The 12,034-nt window shown below is 38.6% G+C and overlaps 1 protein-coding gene across 3 annotated transcripts in view; it reads left to right on the top strand.

Annotated features, from left to right (window-relative positions):
* PLCL1 (phospholipase C like 1 (inactive)) overlaps positions 1-12,034 on the top strand; it is a 934,919-nt gene that overhangs the window by 228,277 nt on the left and 694,608 nt on the right. The gene's annotated exons all lie outside the window — the stretch shown is intronic.

The raw sequence follows: 12,034 nt of genomic DNA, 5'->3' as shown, positions 1-12,034 counted from the left end.
TCTTAAACCTTTTTCGTGGGGGGCTTTCATGTTTCTGATCATTTTGTCATGGTTACCTGATTATTTTTTGCTTCTTTAGGGTCAATTTACAGGATTACAATACAGCACTTTCAGAGTGCTATATTGTGGGAGCTTTTATTATGTTAGGAAAAGTAGATTATTTTAAATATGCAATCACATCACTCATTCAGCTAACATCTATGGGTCAGATAACTGCTAAGAACTAGAGATATTAAGATAAATGAGAGAATTTTCTGAAAGTTTGCTCAACTTGTAGTTGCTACTTTCTCGAAAATGTATAGTATACCATATAAACTTGTGATTGAAATGGAGAACCAAAGTTATTTGCTAGAATGGGCAAACATATGTCTTTGTCCAAGTGAAAAACATGGGGGTGACATTGAAATTGGAGTTAGGGAGAGGGAATGGATCAGATATGAACATTGTGTCCTAAATAGGGCAATAAATTGTGTCCTAAATAGTACTCCGTATCCAAATCCAAGAGTAATACTTGCAATAATATTTCTTGCGGGTGTACTTACTTTTTTTGAATTTTTTAAAAAAAGTGTTTATTTATTTTTGGTTGCATTGGGTCTTCGTTGCTGTGTGCGGGCTTTCTCTAGTTGCGGCGAGCAGGGGCTACTCTTCACTGTGGTGCGCAGGCTTCTCTGCAGTGGCTTCTCTTGTTGCGGAGCACAGGCTCTTGGCGCGCAGGTTTCAGTAGTTGCAGCATGCAGGCTCAGTAGTTGCGGCACACGGGCTTAGGTGCTCCATGGCATGTGGGATCTTCCCAGAACCAGGGCTCGAACCCGTGTCCCCTGCATTGGCAGGCGAATTCTCAACCACTGTACCACCAGGGAAGCCCACTTTTTTGAATCATATTTCGTAGTAGAAGTCACAAAACGTGCTGATGTTCCCAGCATTGGGGGCTAGCTGAGGAATTTAGGGACAAATATAGGCAAAATGTGACAGAATTCTTATCAGGTGAGCATAGGCTCACTTGAAAAATTGGCTTTTGGGCTTTGCATTTTGGGCAATCAGCATAGTAGTCCCTTTTAGTGATTATTTCAAAGAAGTTAATATTTGAAGCTTTTTCTCTCTTTGAGAATGCAACCATTGTAATACTATCACATGGTGTTGAGAGCAAAGGAAGTAGGGAAAGGAGGCCTCTTTTCAGCTTTGCCCTAAGGCCTATTGTTGGTCTTCCTTGTCCTGGTGGAGACAGAGGAGATACAGAGAGAAACCTAGTACCCGGCAATGGTCCGGCAATGGTGCAGTACATCCGGGCTACAGCTCTCTGGGGGTGGAATTTTAGCTTCTGACAAGGACCTGAGGAGGTTTATGAGCCTTCCTATGACCTGTTTTCTCTTCCCAACTTCTGAGAGGATGTCCCCATTCAGGCCCAAGAAGAATGAGGCAAATGTTGCACAGCTTTCTATTCTGCAGGCTCCATGAGGAGTGGTGAGAAAACATGTCACCATAGGTTTTAAGTTATCTACGCAGTAAATAGGACAATGAAAAGACAAGAGGCAAATTATAAGGACTGTTTAAAAACCTGGTTAGTATGGGCTTGGGGAATTATGTCTCTTGCCTAAGTTGCTCCCAGTTTGAAATCTTCTTAGTACACTTCGAAAGCTGCTCTGTGGCTGACAGCAGTGTTAGTCGGAGATCTCTTAATCCCCATATAGATCAGCATCTCTGTAAAATAAATCACTTGACTTTTTTTTCTGCCTAAGGGGATGGCTTAGGAGACTAACCCTTAGATCTGAAATGTCTGCAGACTGCTTCTCTACTTGACAATTTGAATTGTACTTAGCTTTGCTGGTCTTTTAAGCTTTCAAAGGAAATAGATTCACCACTGAAATGCAAATATAATCATTGTTATTTTCTTGTCTTGTGGGGTATATTTTCACTGAAATAAGTAGGTAATGTACTGTTTTCAAAGTCCCAACCACAGTGTTTTGTTTTGTTTTTTTTACATTCAGTAATTCATGTATTCTTTCTAGGCAATTATAGAATTTTTCAGTCAGTCAGTAATTTACTAAGCATATTTCCTGTTTTCAGCACTTTGCAAGGAACGCGGGCATAACAAAAGAAATCTGAGGCACAGTTAATGTTTCTGTGTAGGGTATAGTATTTGTAGAGAAATGAAGTCAAGTCAGAGGAAACAAAGAACAAGAATTAAATGTTCAACTGAGTAGTACTCACCATAGGAACCACATGTAAGTAAATACTGAATATGGATGAATGAATGAATAAATGAATGAATAGAAGTGTTCATTCAAGGAAGAAATCATTATGGACTCCATGTGTCATGGAGTAGATGGGATGTGAGCAGAGCCACAAAGGATGAATAGGATTTGGCAAGTAGAGAGAAGTAGAGGAAAAATGTTCCAGATAAAGGGAGCAAAGGTAAAAAGGTGAAGGTGAGCATGCCATGTTTGGGACCCTGAGGGAAGAGACCAGGCTGACCAGAGAACAGGCTTAGTATGCAGGAGGAAAGAAAAAATAAATTTGGGCACCCCCCCTTCTTTGATAAGTGAATCTCAGTTTTGTGCCTGTCCTCAAATGATGGGTCATGAGTGGTCTAATCCACTCATGACAATTCTATTTCCTACTTTCCCAGCCTCCTTTGCAGGTAGAAGAGCCCTATGACCTCATTCTGGCCAAGCTGAAGACAGTTGATGGCATTTATGGAAAAGTTTTTTTTTTAATATGATAACATGTTTATGATAACATGCAGGAACTTCCTTTTCCCCTCTTCCCTGCCTCGAATGAAGATGTAAAGTCTAGAGCCATATGGCAACTTTGCTACCACAAAGAAAAGGCTAAGAGTGTTGTCTCTGACACCACCAAACTGCTATATCTATACCAAGAGATGCCTGCTTCCTGACTTCCTGCTATGTGAGAAAAATCAACCTCTGTTTATGTTATATGTGTTGTATAACACTCCAAGTCATGGTTTTTTTAAGTTATTTGCAGTGTTTTAACATTATTTTAAGAAGCCTAATCTGTAATAGTGGGCAAGGTGAATTGGAAGGGGGTGAAAATTGAGGTGGTTGTCATAGCAACATGGGGCTGGGATGAAGAAGTTCTGGACAAGAATTATGGCAAGGGGAATAGGAGGGAGGCAGACATCTCTGAGAAGAAGCCACATAACTTCAGAGTTTCTAAACAGGAAAATTAGTGGGATAGCCATACTGCTTTGAGAATATGCAAATATCATAAAAATGAATTCACTTTTAAGGCATGTTGAGTTTTGGATGGTGATGGGACATCCAGGTAGAAATGTTCTGTAAACAGTTTAGAAATAGAGCATTTGAATTCAAGGGAGTCTATAGGGTGCCTATGACCTTGGATGTGGACAGAGAGAAAAGCATTAGACAATATCTCCAATTATGAGTTGAGAGGAAGCACAGAGGTCAGTAGTACAAACGTGGAGACAGAGAAAGGAGATAGTACAGGGTTTGAAGATTAAACATGGTGCAATGCCATCAAAGCAAAGGGCACATAGAAAGGTCAAGAAAGATGAGGACTGAGGAGAGAAGTGAATCTGGTAAAAGCCGGACACCAATCATTTCCAAGAGAGGAGTTTCTGCAGACTTGAGAGCCACATATCAGCTGCCCAGATCTGAGAAGAAGATGGGGTAGTAAGTGGGAAGGGAAGGGAGTAGAAACGGAAGGCGGTAAAGGAAGAGCATGCATTGAAGGAGTTGGAGATTGAGAAAAGCTGATTCTTAGCACTTAGACTTAGCACAAGATGGTTTTAAAAAGGTTGAAAACCAAGAAGGAAGTAGTTAGGGGAAAGGTCCAAATACACAGCAAAGTAAGGCTATCGGTGATGTTGGAGAAAGATTTTATTTTTAGGGAGGTTCAGATGCTCCTCTGAAGTTGGACACAAGGACGACAAAGGAGCTGTGGAAACTAGTAGCTGGAAGCAAACATACTTGGGTGTGTCTGTCTCCACGGGGTAGGTGAAGTCAGGTGTTAGCAGCTGGGGTGGTGGTGGGGGGAAGTGACGAGGGAGCCTTGGGAGGAATTAACTCTGGAGCAGCTATTGTGAGGATGTGTGTTAATGAGGCATCTGTGCAAAGATCAGCTGGCCTAACCTAGGTGAGATGGCAACAGTCCTTGTCAAGGGCAAGGCTGCGTGATTTTCCGTCTTCCTCAGGCAGGTCCTTAGCAGAGAACCAGCAACTGAGAAGGAGACCCAGCATCAGGTGGAGATTTCATGGGGAGTAGCAAAGGTGAGAGAGTGTAGAACAATGTTCCTGGGGAGGGAAGAGGATGAGAAGTCTAGTGTTCCAGGAAGCAGGAAGACCGTCCAGAGGATAGAGAACAGATCTGGAAGGTGTGGTGGGGGAAGTGGCAGAGAAAGGGGTTCTGACCTGAGAAGAATAAATGCAGGTCTTGGATGGAGCAGGACCTTGAGATGGAGAGGCCCAGGCATTACCCGTTAGTACTTGGACACAGTGGCTTGTTATAAACAGAGATTTCCAAAAAAAATTTCTTTTTTGGCAAAAAAACACTTGGGTGAAATTACATGCCATTTACTCAAAGTATACTGGTGTATTATTTACTTAGAAATACAATTTAGGCTGAGTACAACTTAGTCACATATCTAATAAGCTTTATGTCACTTTGGTAAGACTTCCTAAATATGAAATAAAAAGCACTGAAGTACCAGTTCTGGCAGTATTTTACCCTTCCACGCATTCAGCTATAGGCTTGCTGGGCTCAGCCTTGGGTTTCTGACAGTGTGGCTGAAACCTGCCATCCATTCACAGTGGCTTCTCCTAGTTAATCTCTGTGAAGGACAATATTTTTAAAAGTCCTTAAAAAGCACACTAATGAGCTAGCAGATGGCGTTTTGCATGAGACCCTAACTGTTCCACACTGTAATTGAACTATATAAGGAACTTTGCTCTCAGCTCAGGAGGAATCCTGTGAAACTCAAGTTTATATTAACTTATGAAGGGGTCGTTTCTGTATATTGGGACTGATTTTCATATATGTGTTATAGCACCAGTTTTAGTGTATAAAAACTATGTATAAATAATAAGGGATAAAAGTGATGCAAATTGTGAGGACCTTAGTAGGTTTTTACACTCTTATTTTCTTCTGATTTGTAAAAGTGAGGCATTATAATGGCAGAAAATTTGAAAAATAGGGAAAAGGAGAAAAGAAGTAAAAATTGCTCCAACTTCCTGCAGAATAGCACTATTTGCTTATTTTTTGGTGGGGTTTTTGTTTTTTGAAACTGGAATCATATTAAACATACCTTTGTTTCCTACTTCAGTAGGTCAATTCACTTCTAATTGTAGTTTCATTTTCTGAAAACTCTCTAAAGTCAGCAAGAAAGGGTTAAGGAAGTAGCACACAACATAAGAGTTAGCAGAAAGCTTAATTTCTGTGGAAATAGAAAGGCTGGCTAATTTGCTACCTCCACTAACTTTCTACTCAGAAAAATGTGGTTGCACTGAGTATAGTCCCCATTGCCTGTGATCTTTAGATGATATGCTTTAACTCTATTATGATTTATACTAAATTCTTTTTAAGATTAACTCTAAGTATAGGTAAAATTTAGTTTTCTACCTTGGTTTTAATTGTTTACTTACAACCCAAAATGTAGGAGTTAATTTTGGGTGATAAGTCCTTTCATGTTGTCAGATTATTTTCCTTTTAACATTTATGTATGGTTTTTTGCATTATGCTTTCTAGTGGAAATAAGATGTCTATTAGAGTAAATCAACTGACTATTCAAGTCAGATTTGCTTTAATTTTCCAGCGTTTATTGAGCTTTATTTAATACTCTAGTTTTTTGAGGGTTATGAATCTTAGGAATGTAGAGAATATGAAACATATTACATTATTTTAGGTGGAAATTTAACCATTTGTAATTTGGATATGTTGTCCTAATTTTTATTACATAGGATACTTTCACTGTTTTTTTAACTGTGGAAATATTTGATGTGTCAGTTCATTTTGCTTTATAGAATTTCCATTTTGAAATTGAGGACAAAAGGAATAATTATTTTGCATTGATTTGTATTTAATACAAGCACTTGAGAAGTAACTAGGAGTGGGAGAGAAGGGGGAAGATATTCATGGATATGCATTCTGGAGTAAAGAATTTTAATTGCCAGAAATCAATAGGGCTGCCAAGGACTCAACTGTTAATTTTTTTTTTTTTTACATCTTTATTGGAGTATAATTGCTTTACAATGGTGTGTTAGTTTCTGCTTTATAATAAAGTGAATCAGTTATACATATACATATGTTCCCATATCTCTTCCCTCTTGCGTCTCCCTCCCTCCCAATCTCCCTATCCACCCCTCCAGGCAGTCACAAAGCACCGAGCTGATCTCCCTGTGCTATGCGGCTGCTTCCCACTAGCTATCTACCTTACGTTTGGTAGTGTATATATGTCCATGCCTCTCTCTCGCTTTGTCACAGCTTACCCTTCCCCTCCCCATATCCTCAAGTCCATTGTCTAGTAGGTCTGTATCTTTATTCCTGTCTTATACCTAGGTACTTCACGACATTTTTTTTTTCTTAAATACCACATATATGTGTTAGCATATGGTATTTGTCTTTCTCTTTCTGACTTACTTCACTCTGTATGACAGACTCTAGGTCTATCCACCTCATTACAAATAGCTCAATTTCGTTTCTTTTTATGGCTGAGTAATATTCCATTGTATATATGTGCCACATCTTCTTTATCCATCATCCGATGATGGACACTTAGGTTGTTTCCATCTCCGGGCTATTGTAAATAGAGCTGCAATGAATATTGAGGTACATGACTCTTTTTGAATTATGGTTTTCTCAGGGTACATGCCCAGTAGTGGGATTGCTGGGTCATATGGTAGTTCTATTTGTAGTTTTTAAACCAACCTCCATACTGTTCTCCATAGTGGCTGTATCAATTTACATTCCCACCAACAGGGCAAGAGGGTTCCCTTTTCTCCACATCCTCTCCAGCATTTATTGTTTCTAGATTTTTTGATGATGGCCATTCTGACTGGTGTGAGATGATATCTCATTGTAGTTTTGATTTGCATTTCTCTAATGATTAATGATGTTAAGCATTCTTTCATGTGTTTGTTGGCAGTCTGTATATCTTCTTTGGAGAAATGTCTATTTAGGTCTTCTGCCCATTTTTGGATTGGGTTGTTTGTTTTTTTGATATTGAGCTCCATGAACTGCTTGTAAATTTTGGAGATTAATCCTTTGTCAGTTGCTTCATTTGCAAATATTTTCTCCCATTCTGAGGGTTGTCTTTTGGTCTTGTTTATGGTTTCCTTTGCTGTGCAAAAGCTTTGAAGTTTCATTAGGTCCCATTTGTTTATTTTTGTTTTTATTTCCATTTCTCTGGGAGGTGGGTCAGAAAGGATCTTGCTGTGATTTATGTCATAGAGTGTTCTCCCTATGTTTTCCTCTAAGAGTTTGATAGTTTCTGGCCTTACATTTAGGTCTTTAATCCATTTTGAGCTTATTTTTGTGTATGGTGTTAGGGAGTGTCATAATCTCATACTTCTACATGTACCTGTCCAGATTTCCCAGCACCACTTATTGAAGAGACTGTCCTTTCTCCACTGTATATTCCTGACTCCTTTATCGAAGATAAGGTAACCATATGTGCGTGGGTTTATCTCTGGGCTTTCTATCCTGTTCCATTGATCTCTCTTTCTGTTTTTGTGCCAGTACCATACTGTCTTGATTACTGTAGCTTTGTAGTATAGTCTGAAGTCAGGGAGCCTGATTCCTCCAGCTCCATTTTTCGTTCTCAATAGTGCTTTGGCTATTCAGGGTCTTCTGTGTTTCCATACAAATTGTGAAATTTTTGGTTCTAGTTCTGTGAAAAATACCAGTGGTAGTTTGATAGGGATTGCATTGAATCCATAGATTGCTTTGGGTAGTATAGTCATTTTCACAATGTTGATTCTTCCAATCCAAGAACATGGTATATCTCTCCATATATTTGTATCATCTTTAATTTCTTTCATGAGTGTCTTATAATTTTCTGCATACAGGTCTTTTGTCTCCTTAGGTAGGTTTATTCCTAGATATTTTATTCTTTTTGTTGCAGTAGTAAATGGGAGTGTTTTCTTGATTTCACTTTCAGATTTCTCATCATTAGTGTATAGGAATGCAAGAGATTTCTGTGCATTAATTTTGTATCCTGCAACTTTACCTAATTCATTTATTAGCTCTCGTAGTTTTCTGGTAGCATCTTTAGGATTCTGTATGTATAGTATCATGTCATATGCAAACAGTGACAGCTTTACTTCTTCTTTTCCGATTTGGATTCCTTTTATTTCCTTTTCTTCTCTGATTGCTGTGGGTAAAAATTCCAAAACTATGTTGAATAATAGTGGTGAGTGTGGGCCACCTTGTCTTGTTCCTGATCTTAGTGGAAATGGTTTCATTTTTCCACCATTGAGGACGATGTTGGCTGTGGGTTTGTCATATATGGCCTTTATTATGTTGAGGAAAGTTCCCTCTATGCCTACTTTCTGCAGGGTTGTTATCATAAATGGGTGTTGAATTTTGTCGAAAGCTTTCTCTGCATCTATTGAGATGATCATATGGTTTTTCTCCTTCAATTTGTTAATATGGTTTATCACACTGATAGATTTGCGTATATTGAAGAATCCTTGCATTCCTGGAATAAACCCCACTTGATCATGGTGTATGATCCTTTTAATGTGCTGTTGGGTTCTATTTGCTAGTATTTTATTGAGGATTTTTGCATCTATGTTCATCAGTGACATTGTCTTGTGGTTTTCTTTCTTTGTGACATCCTTGTCTGGTTTTGGTATCACGGTGATGGTGGCCTCGTAGAATAAGTTTGGGAGTGTTCCTCCCTCTGCTATATTTTGGAAGAGTTTGAGAAGGATAGGTGTTAGCTCTTCTCTAAATGTTTGATAGAATTCGCCTGTGAAGCCATCTGGTCCTGGGCTTTTGTTTGTTGGAAGATTTTTAATCACAGTTTCAATTTCAGTGCTTGTGATTGGTCTGTTCCTATTTTCTATTTCTTCCTGATTCAGTCTTGGCAGGTTGTGCATTTCTAAGAATTTGTCCATTTCTTCCAGGTTGTCCATTTTATTGGCATAGAATTGCTTGTAGTACTCTCTCATGATCTTTTGTATTTCTGCAGTGTCAGTTGTTACTTCTCCTTTTTCATTTCTAATTGTATTGATTTGAGTCTTCTCCCTTTTTTTCTTGATGAGTCTGGCTAATGGTTTATCAATTTTGTTTATCTTCTCAAAGAACCAGCTTTTAGTTTTGTTGATCTTTCCTATCGTTTCCTTCATTTCTTTATCATTTATTTCTGATCTGAATTTTATGATTTCTTTCCTTCTGCTAACTTTGGGGTTTTTTTGTTTTTCTTTCTCTAATTGCTTTAGGTGCAGGGTTAGGTTGTTTATTCGAGATGTTTCCTGTTTCTTAAGGTAGGATTGTATTGCTGTAAACTTCCCTCTTAGAACTGCTTTTGCTGCATCCCATAGGTTTTGGGTCGTCATTTCTCCATTGTCATTTGTTTCTAGGTATTTTTTAATTTCCTCTTTGATTTCTTCAGTGATCTCTTGGTTATTAAGTAATGTATTGTTTAGCCTCCATGTGTTTGTATTTTTTACAGATCTTTTCCTGTAATTGATATCTAGTCTCATAGCGTTGTTGTCGGAAAAGATATTTGAAACAATTTCAATTTTCCCAAATTTACCAAGTCTTGACTTCTGACCCAAGATATGATCTGCCCTGGAGAATGTTCCATGAGCACTTGAGAAAAATGTGTATTCTGTTGTTTTTGGATGGAATGGCCTATAAATATCAATTAAGTCCATCTTGTTTAATGTATCATTTAAAGCTTGTGTTTCCTTATTTATTTTCCTTTTGGATGATGTGTCCATTGGTGAAAGTGGGGTGTTAAAGTCCCCTACTATGATTGTGTTACTGTCGATTTCCCCTTTTATGGCTGTTAGTATTTGCCTTATGTATTGAGGTGCTCCTATGTTGGGTGCATAAATATTTACAATTGTTATATCTTCTTCTTGGATCGATCCCTTGATCATTGTGTAGTGTCCTTCTTTGTCTCTTCTAATAGTTTTTATTTTAAGGTCTATTTTGTCTGATATGAGAATTGCTACTCTAGCTTTCTTTTGGTTTCCATTTCTATGAAATATCTTTTTCTATCCCCTTACTTTCAGTCTGTATGTGTCTCTAGGTCTGAAGTGGGTCTCTTGTAGACAGTAAATCTATGGGTCTTGTTTTTGTATCCATTCAGCCAATCTGGTGGGAGCATTTAGTCCATTTACATTTTAGGTAATTATCGATATGTATGTTCCTATTCCCATTTTCTTAATTGTTTTGGGTTCGTTATTGTAGGTCTTTTCCTTCTCTTGTGTTTCTTGCCTAGAGAAGTTCCTTTAGCAGTTGTTGTAAAGCTGGTTTGGTGGTGCTGAACTCTCTCAGCTTTTGCTTGTCTGTAAAGGTTTTAATTTCTCCATCGAATCTGAGTGAGATCCTTGCTGGGTAGAGTAATCTTGGTTGCAGGTTTTCCTCCTTCATCACTTTAAATATGTCCTGCCAGTCCCTTCTGGCTTGCAGAGTTTCTGCTGAAAGATCAGCTGTTAACCTTATGGGGATTCCATTGTGTGTTATTTGTTGTTTTTCCCTTGCTGCTTTTAATATTTTTTCTTTGTATTTCATTTTGATAGTTTGATTAATATGTGTCTTGGAGTGTTTCTCCTTGGATTTATCCTGTATGGGACTCTCTGTGCTTCCTAGACTTGATTAACTATTTCCTTTCCCATATTAGGGAAGTTTTCAACTATAATCTCTTCAAATATTTTCTCAGTTCCTTTCTCTTTCTCTTCTTCTTCTGGGACCCCTATAATTCGAATGTTGGTGTGTTTCATGTTGTCCCAGAGGTCTCTGAGACTGTCCTCAGTTCTTTTCATTCTTTTTTCTTTATTCTGCTCTCCAGTAGTTATTTCCACTATTTTATCTTCCAGGTCACTTATCCGTTCTTCTGCCTCAGTTATTCTGCTATTGATCTCATCTAGAGTATTTTTAATTTCATTTATTGTGTTGTTCATCATTGTTTGTTTGCTCTTTAGTTCTTCTAGGTCCTTGTTAAATGTTTCTTGCATATTGTCTATTCTATTTCCAAGATTTTGGATCATCTTTACTATCATTATTCTGAATTCTTTTTCAGGTAGACTGCCTATTTCCTCTTCATCTGTTAGGTCTTGTGGGTTTTTATCTTGCTCCTTCATCTGCTGTGTGTTTTTATGTCTTCTCATTTTGCTTATCTTACTGTGTTTGGGGTCTCCTTTTTGCAGGCTGCAGGTTCGTAGTTCCCGTTGTTTTTGGTGTCTGTCCCCAGTGGCTAAGGTTGGTTCAGTGGGTTGTGTAGGCTTCCTGGTGGAGGGGACTAGTGCCTGTGTTCTGGTGGATGAGGCTGGATCTTGTCTTTCTGGTGGGCAGGTCCACGTCTGGTGGTGTGTTTTGGGGTGCCTGTGGACTTATTATGATTTTAGGCAGCCTCTCTGCTAATGGGTGGGGTTGTGTTCCTGTCTTGCTAGTTGTTTGGCATAGGATGTCCAGCACTGTAGCTTGCTGGTCGTTGAGTGAAGCTGGGTGCTGGTGTTGAGATGGAGATCTCTGGGAGATTTTTGCTGTTTGGTATTATGTGGAGCTGGGAGGTCTCTTGTGGACCAGTGTCCTGAAGTTGGGTCTCCTACCTCAGAGGCACAGCACTGACTCCTGGCTGCAGCACCAAGAGCCTTTCATCCACATGGCTCAGAATAAAAGGGAGAAAAAGTAGAAAGGAAGAATTAGTAGAAGTAGAAAGAAAGAAAGAAGGAAGGAAAGAAAGAAAGAAAGGAGGGAGGGAGGGAGGGAGGGAGGGAGGGAGGGAGGAAGGAAGGAGGGAAGGAAGGAAAAAAGAAAGAGAGAAGATAAAGTAAAATAAAGTAAGATAAAATATAATAAACTTATTAAAATAATAAAATAATTATTA

Source organism: Globicephala melas, chromosome 7 (genome assembly GCF_963455315.2).
Source record: "Globicephala melas chromosome 7, mGloMel1.2, whole genome shotgun sequence".
Classification (NCBI taxonomy): domain Eukaryota; kingdom Metazoa; phylum Chordata; class Mammalia; order Artiodactyla; family Delphinidae; genus Globicephala; species Globicephala melas.
Note: the sequence above shows the minus strand (reverse complement) of the source record. Positions and strands in the feature narration are given on the sequence as shown.